At 37.4% G+C, this 9,260-nt stretch overlaps 1 protein-coding gene across 2 annotated transcripts in view; it reads right to left on the bottom strand.

Moving 5' to 3' along the window:
* The window catches only part of LOC120428741 (tubby-related protein 4), a 90,088-nt gene that overhangs the window by 22,885 nt on the left and 57,943 nt on the right, over positions 1-9,260 (bottom strand). The gene's annotated exons all lie outside the window — the stretch shown is intronic.

Here is a 9,260-nt window from a genome sequence, read left to right as displayed (position 1 = left end):
CTATGGGAAAGGATTGAAAATTGCGTGTCCCGTCGTAATTTTGGACCAACATTTCAATATCCAGGGAGGGCGTCCAAAAGAAGCACTTAGGGGCACGCAACCGATTGTGGGTTTTGGTTATAGAAATTTGCGAGGACGGCGCAACCCCCCATTATAGGGGGTTGGTTACTTTTATGAATATGCTTTTTATTCGCGTGCATGGATGAACCCATGGAAACATAAATATTTATTCGCTCAATATGTACACATGGGCAGGATTTAACGGAGCGATCCTTTTTTTCGTCACCACGCCACAAATTCGACAGCAGCAGTAATGGCCGACGACACAAGCGGACCCAAAACAGAAAGATTAATTTACGGACATTCAACAGCGATCCATCACGCTATTTTTATTATGTAAACAAATTTCGCTATATATTTATACAAAAAAAAAAGACCATGATAGAACCCCAGAAAGAATCGGTTTTGTGCCAAAAATAGTTGTTTGGTTTGCGTTTTGTCACTCTCCTCTTCTTGTTCTTTGTTGTTGTGCTCTATCCTGTGGCCATGGCGTGACATAAACGTGCCTTAAATGCTTAGAGTGTCCCCAGACACGATTTCCGGCTGCCTGTTTGGGCGAACTAACGGCAATTGTGTGAGCTGATAATGGACCAGTAAGGGACAACTCTTTACGGACAAACCGGCAGCAATCGTAGTTTGCATGAGGCAGTTTAACCTCACTTTTGTGCACCCTCAGCGAACGTCAAAATCTGAAAAATTTGTTTGCCAAAATTTATCTGTCAATTTTCAACCTTTGATAAAAACAAGCAGCCCGCTCACAATAATTAGTGTCACTCATTAGATCTGTGAGATCTGTTTATTACGCCCATATTAATAGTTGCCTCAAAGCTTTCTAGTCACTTTTTTCATTTGGGTTTAAACCACTTTCTTGAAGAATATGTTTAGGCGGCACATTTATTCAGATATATTGTAATTATTAATATATTATTATTTTCACGCAATTTCAAAGAAAAAATCTAGGGCCGTAAAGAGATTCCACAAGTAAAATATTAAAAAAACGAAGATGACGCCCCGGCGTCCAGCAGTAATCAGGGCGAATGGCAACGTAGGATGATCGGAAACTTCAGGGGCATTCCCCAACCAGGAAAAACCAGCAGGGTGTTTATTTACGATGGCTTCGTAATGGCTTTATCATTTGGTAATGTATTTTTTTTTGCTTCGCTTTCTATTTGCTGGTACGAAACTGTGTTAGGGAGACAGTTACTGAATAAACAGCTGAAAATATCATGGCCTAAAACTTTACTGTACAGTGCTTAGACTACTTGCAACGCGGCTCTACTTTGTTCTAGCTTTTTCTTTTTTCAAATAGAACTGAAACAGACCACCCGCAACGCGGAGTTGCAGTTTTATTTTTCAAGCAGTATTTTGAAACCGAAATAAAACTACTCGACGAGTTTGTTTCAAACGTGAGACGATATGGAACTGGAATAGAACTCAGTTTCAAAAAAATCAGATATATAGAGATATTTAGATCAGCGCGTTGCGAGCATCGTGTTCTAGTTTCATTTCCTCCAGTTCTAAAAATTAAAAACTGCTCGCAATTTGAAACAATTATAAAGCTTCGCGCTGCAAAAGCCTTAGCCTGTCTTAGCTATAACTCTAACCCTAATTCTAACCTAGATTTAACTATAACTGTACCTACAGTTTTTTTTAACTCTAACTCTAACGCTAACTCTTTTCTAATCTAACAGTTACTATTATTTTAACTCTTACTCATTCACTGACTCTAGCGGTAACTTGAAATCGCACTCTAAAGGACGTATTAGACTATGGCAAACAAATAAACAAACTTTTTGACAGTTTGGCAGTTTGACGTTTGCCTGCATACATTTAGCATTGTTTGCGAGTTTGCCGCAAACAAGTAAGTGAGTTTGGCAAACTGTCAAACACGAAGTGTGAGTTTGTTTATTTGTTTGTCATAGTCTAATACCTCTTTAACTCTAACTCTGATGACTCCGACTCTGGCTGTGACGCTGACCGATAATAACAATGTTATCCTGACTAAAGTGAAGATTTTCATTTGAATGCAGTTTTGTCCTTCTCCATTCCCATCAATCAAAGTTGCCACTGAGGACGCCACGAGCAAAAGTGCTTTCATTTAACCTTTACGGCTGCAATCATTTCGACTGACGCAACTAAATTTTTATGTTGTTCATTTGATGACTTATTTGTCTCACCACGCGCACCACCAGCAAGTACAATAACCGTTGAATAACAGTAAAATAAAGGTTATGTTTCCACTCCTGGTTTGGATTTGATGGCTGCAGTGGAATGCAAATGTCGGTGCGATAAAGCAAGATCAATACGGTATAAATCCAGTGCGACAAAATGAGTGAGTTTATGGGATCTTTTTTCTAATTGTAACGCAAGCAGACGCGACGCGTCAATGTTAAGAATGTGTTAGTGACGAAATTGAACTGCTTGAATTCAATACAGAACTATCGACTACACATTACGCAAGGGCAATGAAGAAATGCATCACTTTGTACAATTGCCAACTGTTGAAGGAGCAAACCAATTCCACCCACTTGGCACACGCCAAGATCCGCCTCCTTCTCATCAACAAGCTCTCAGCAGCTCTTCCACGTGACTAGTTAAGGAGTAGCCCTCGTTCAGCACAATACGAATCGCTAACCTTTGCACACACGTGTTTGAGCCATGTGGCAATGTCAAGTCCGCTTCAGTTCAGTTAGAAAGACAATTTTATGACGGGGTTTTCGCAAACTTGAAATGTTTTTCGTTTATTTTGTTGTTGTTCCTGTTTCAGTTTCCGACACATCGCGATTTGAAAAATGAGAGCTAATTAAATAGATGACAATGAGAAAAAGGAACTTTTCACTAAATTTGAACTTAACTTTAAGAGGTTGTATCTCAAGGACGTATTAGACTACGGCAAACAAACAAACTCGCACTTTTTGACAGTTTGGAAGTTGTCTGCTTTGTTTGTTTGCCTTCATTTGTTTGCAATTTGAATTGAATATACTTTATTGAATCTTTGTTATAATAATAAATTTGTTTTACATAATAAGTGGTCAGCTGTGGCTCTTCAGCTTTAGTTTGCTTTTCGTGATTTAAACACTGTTCATTTTCATAACTTTAAAAGTATATGATTTATCATTTTTGTAACACTAGGTACAATGAGGAAAAAAAGTTAAGAAAACATAACCTAACCTAAAATTAACTTAAACTTACAATAAACTAAACCAAACCTTGAATCAAGGGGTATTTATTACATACATTTCTCTTGAATCTTCTGATCCAACATTTTTATTTCTGTCAATTCATGAACCTCACTTTATCTGGTCCAGCCAGATTCAAAACTGTTTTGAGTACCTTGTTTTGGACACACTGGAGCTTCAATTTACATGGGAATGAGAGGGATACCAAATCCGCATAAATAATTTCAAGATTGTTCAGGTGTAAACCGAAAACGTGATCACAAATTAAAGTGCAGGCTTTTAACTGCTTATTTAATTGTCGGTGTACAGGACGCCGCACTGATTAATCATTTTCTGGCGTACATTTAATTTTGCAGCCTAAAACCAGTTTTTGAAATGGAAAAATAAAATTCTTTTTCAAATTTTCTTTTTTTGATTTGTGTGTACCTACGTCCAAGACCAAGATTGTTTACTTTTTGCTCTTTGGTCTGACAGTCTTGGTCTGACAGATTTGGTCTGACAGCTTTATCATGGATTTTGGTCTGGTCTAGGCGAGATATAGGACACAGCACCTTCCTGTCAATTTATGAGTTGTAGTGCAACATTCCCAAACAGGTACTGCATAATCAATAACGGGGTAAATTATTTGTTTGTAAACTGCTAGCTTATTTTTCAAAGTAAGCTTGGATTTTCTGTTAATTAAAGTGTACAAACACCTGATGAGAATGCTGCACTTGATCAATATTTTGTCTACATGCTGCCGACATTTGTTTGTAGAAACGTCATCCTGCATACATTTTGCTTTGTTTGCGAGTTTGCCGCAAACAAGTTTGAGAGTTTGGAAAACTGTCAAACACAAAAAAAGTACGAGTTTGTTTGTTTGTCATAGTCTAATAGCTCCTTTTTTTAATTTATATTTATTCAGATTTTTTCTTCCATGTACATTCATTCAGTTAAAATATTATTGAGTGTCCAATCACAATCGATGACTTTTCACCTCAATTTTAAATACTAGCAACTTTCATTTATTCATGAAATATTGTAGCTTTCGCTATTCAGTGATTTCAAATGTAGGAGGTCCTACATGTACAAAAGGGAAAAGGGATAGGGATACCTTAAAACTAACTTATTAACTATATAAAGAGCGGATCAATGCAGCTGAAGACTGCAATGATTTTTGTCGAAATGCATCAATTATCTTATTGGACATAACATCCAAAGTGTCAACTTCGGCTAATTGATGAAGTTCACTGGTGCTGAACCAGGGAGGAAGTTTCAGAATCATTTTCAGAATTTTGTTCTGAATCCTCTGAAGTTTTTTCTTCCTGGTTAAGCAACAGCTTGTCCAGATCGGCACAGCATAAAGCATGGCAGGTCTGAAAATTTGTTTATAAATTAACAGTTTATTCTTTAGACAAAGTCTAGAATTCCTGTTTATAAGTGGATACAAACATTTAATATATTTGTTACATTTAACGTGGATACTTTCAATGTGATCCTTGTAAGTAAGGTTTTTGTCAAAAGCAAGTCCAAGATATTTCACTTGATCCTCCCACTTTAAATTTACCTCATTCATCTTTATAATGTGATGACTTTTTGGTTTAAGAAAATCAGCCCTTGGTTTGTGAGGGAAAATAATAAGTTGAGTTTTTGCAGCATTTGGAGTAATTTTCCATTCTTTCAAATAAGAATTGAAAATATCCAAGCTTTTTTGTAATCTTCTTGTGATGACACGAAGGCTTCTACCTTTGGCGGAGATGCTTGTATCATCAGCAAAAAGTGATTTCTGACATCCTGGGGGCAAATCAGGCAAGTCAGAAGTAAAAATATTGTATAAAATTGGACCCAAAATGCTTCCTTGAAGGACGCCGGCACGTACAGGTAGTTGATCAGATTTGCTATTCTGATAACATACCTGCAGAGTACGATCCGTCAAATAATTTTGAATAATTTTCACGATAGAAATCGGAAAATTAAACCTTTTCAATTTCGCAATCAAACCTTTATGCCAAACACTGTCAAATGCTTTTTCTATGTCTAGAAGAGCAGCGCCAGTAGAATAGCCCTCAGATTTGTTGCTTCGAATTAAATTTGAAACTCTCAACAACTGATGAGTAGTTGAATGCCCAAGGCGAAATCCAAACTGCTCATCAGCGAAAATTGAATTTTCATTAATGTGCGTCATCATTCTATTAAGAATTATTCTTTCGAATAATTTACTAATAGATGAAAGCAAACTAATGGGCCGATAGCTTCAGCAGGATTTTTATCCGGTTTCAAAATCGGAACTACTTTGGCATTTTTCCAACTACTGGGAAAATATGCCAAATCAAAACATTTGTTGCAAATTTTGACCAAGCTACTTAAAGTTGCTTCAGGTAATTTTTTAATTAAAATGTAAAAAATGCCATCCTCACCAGGGGCTTTTTTTTCAATTTTTTGATAATAGATTTTATTTCATTCAGATCCGTATTAAAAACTTCATCTGATGAAAATTCTTGTTCAGCAATATTCTGAAATTCTATTGAATTTGATCTTCAATAGGACTCAAAACATTTAAGTTGAAATTATGAGCACTCTCAAACTGCTGAGCAAGTTTTTGAGCTTTTTCCCCATTAGTTAATAGAATATTATCACCATCTTTTAAAGAAGGGATTGGTTTTTGAGGTTTCTTAAGAACCTTTGAAAGTTTCCAAAGAGGTTTGGAATAAGATTTAATTTGTTCGAACTTTTCATTTCGCAGGAGAGTGAATCTGTGGTCAATAACCTTTTGCAAATCTTTTTGAATTCGCTTCAGTGCAGGATCACGAGAACGTTGATACTGTCTTCGGCGAACATTTTTCAGACAAATCAGAAGCTGAAGATCGTCATCAATAATGGGAGAATCAAATTTGACTTGGACTTTAGGAATAGCAATATTGCTAGCATCCAAAATTGCATTAGTTAAAGATTCCAAGGCTGAATCAATATCAGCTTTGGTTTCTAAAACAAAATCATGATTTAAATTATTCTCAATATGATGCTGATACCTGTCCCAATTAGCTTTGTGGCAATTAAACATAGAACTATTGGGTCTGATAACTGCTTCATGAGAAAGTGAAAAAGTTACTGGAAGGTGATCAGAATCAAAATCAGCATAAGTCACTAAAGGACCACAATACTGACTTTGATTTGTCAAAACCAAATCAATTGTTGATGGATTTCTAACAGAAGAAAAGCAAGTTGGCCCATTCGGGTATAAAACCGAATAAAGACCAGAAGTGCAATCTCTGAATAGAATTTTACCATTGGAATTTACTTTTGAATTATTCCAAGATTGGTGTTTGGCATTAAAATCACCGATGATCAAAAATCGAGATCTATGCCGAGTAAGTTTATTCAAATCCCCTTTGAATTTTTTTTTTATTTTCCCCAGTGCATTGGAAAGGCAAATATGCAGCTGCAATCATAATTTTCCCAAAAGAAGTTTCAAGTTCAATGCCCAAACTTTCAATAACTTTTAACTTAAAGTCACGTAACGTGCTATAAGTCATACTACGGTGGATAACTATTGCAACTCCACCGCCATTTCGATCCATTCGGTTATTAGTTATAACTTTATAATCTGGATCACTTTTCAAATAAGTGCCAGTTTTTAAAAATGTTTCGGTTATAACAGCAACATGCACGTTATGAACTCGTTAAAAGTTGAAAAATTCATTTTATTTCGCTTTTAAAGAGCGAGCATTAAAATTCATAATATTGATGGAATTACTTAGATCCATGATTAATCTGGATAGCTTCCATCATGGATGTAGCATTACTCATTGTTTGAATCAAACCAAACAGTGAGTTTTGCAAAAAAGACATTTTTTCAAACGTAACATCGCCGAGATCAGAAGATCCCAAAGCGTTGCCAACCGAAAAAAATTCAGATTGAATTTGAGGTACCTGGCCAATTTCAGGAAGAATGGCAGAGGATTTGAAATTTTTTGATGTATGTACCTGAAACAGTGGCGGCATAAGAAATACCGTTGCCTATTTCAATGGTAGAAGTATTTTGTCTAGCTCTCTCATTAGAGGGATTTGATTTAAAGTTGCACTTTGAGAAAATTTCGGTTTGGATTTCGGCTGATGCTTAGCACGAAAATCCAAAACCTTTTTTCTGATGGGGCAATCCCAGAAATTTGATTTGTGATTTCCACCACAATTTGCACATTTAAATTGGGTGACTTCTTTCACGGGACAATTGTCCTTGTCGTGAGAAGAATCCCCGCAAACCATGCATTTTGGAACCATGGCGCAATGATCAGTACCGTGACCGAATGCCTGACAACGCCGGCACTGGGTCAGATTCTGGCCATTACCGCCATGTTTCTTAAAATGCTCCCACTTTACCCGTACATGGAACAAAAACTGAACTTTGTCCAAAAGTTTCAAATTGTTGATTTCATTTCTGTTGAAATGAATCAGATAAAATTGTGAAGTCAAACCAAAGCGAGAAATATTCCCGTTTGATTTTTTCTTCATTGGTATTACTTGGGATGGGGCAAAGCCAAGCAACACCTTAAGTTCGTTTTTGATCTCATCCACCGACAAGTCGTTGGAGAGACCTTTCAGGACCGCCTTGAATGGACGAGAATTCTTGGTCTCATACGTGTAAAAATTGTGTTTGTGGTTTTTCAAATAACCAACAAAAGTTTGGTGATCTTGTAAAGATTCCGTCAACAAGCGACATTCTCCTCTTCGACTAAGCTGGAACGAAACCTTCAAATTGCAAGTTTCCTTGCAATTCTTCAGTTGCGTTCGAAAGCTGGCCAAATCGGAGACGGAAGTCACTACAATTGGCGGAGCCTTTACTCGTTTCTCGACGGCAGAAGGCTCAGTACGAACCTTTGTTTTGACGCATTTTGCAAGCAAAGTTCTCTTGAAAAGATGGCTTTGTTAGCAAAATACAACAAAATTTCAGGTGGGGTTAGTCTTGAAAAGACTGTTTAGAATTTTGGAAAATAACTCAGGTAGTCTTTAAAAAGACTGCGAATTTTGTTTGAAATAACTCTGAGCTTAGGTAGTAAAAAATACCGCAGCTCTAGTGTCCGTTCACCTCGAAGGTTCGCAAGACACTGTCTAATAGCTCCTTCAGTAACCAACAGTTCGACCAACAAAGGCACAAAGGCAAAGGCAAGCATTTCATAACTGCTAATCACAAACACGTCACATTACAAGTGTCAGCACCGTTGCCCGGTGCTCTGGACCACGTGTCAAAAATCAATCACCATTCACCACCAATGATGCAAATTCCACCTCGCGACAGCCGAACCGAATAAGTGGCTTACGCCAAAATTAATTACATCAATCTTCATTTTTACCACTAATTGAACTGCTTACCCCGGCCCAGTCCAGCCTTATAGCACTGTGAGAATGATAAAGCCCTGCTGATGCTCCTGGTGTTGGCGGTATAAATTCCCTCGAATCGACATGACGATAGCCAATACAAGAGGCATTATTCTGGACGCCGCTGGAAGCTATACAGCTGAGAGCACTTTGCAATCGTACTTCAATTGTCTGTCGGGGGGTCAACCCCGAGTTGAAGTTGTGTTTCAAATTAGGTTTATCCTCACGAGACTTTAGGGTTGAACCGACGGTGCCATCCAAGCAGGTTGCTAGGATTCGCCTATTGGCACGGTAATGTATGCTTTTTTTTTGACTCACAACTTAAGACTTCTTCAAAGGAGCAAATAGGAAATCTCAATATAATTTTATGTTATGTTGTTGAATCGTCGATGTGCCACCCAGGCTGCAATTCCATAAAATGGACCTGCTTTTGCAAAACTATCAAGATTTTAATTTTTATTTTTTCCAACAATTTCCCCATTTCCAACGACTCGGGACATAAAACCGCTCTGGCTATCTCCCGGCATACAGCCAAACAGTGTGGGCAATTTTCACTCTACACACCCGGCTGGTCATTAATTGAAAATTCAATTTAGGATGCATCTTCTCATCACAAGCTTCATCGGGGATTACGGCTTATGGGCCACCCCCACCCCCGAATAGGATACT

Source organism: Culex pipiens, chromosome 1 (genome assembly GCF_016801865.2).
Source record: "Culex pipiens pallens isolate TS chromosome 1, TS_CPP_V2, whole genome shotgun sequence".
Classification (NCBI taxonomy): Eukaryota; Metazoa; Arthropoda; class Insecta; order Diptera; family Culicidae; genus Culex; species Culex pipiens.
Note: the sequence above shows the minus strand (reverse complement) of the source record. Positions and strands in the feature narration are given on the sequence as shown.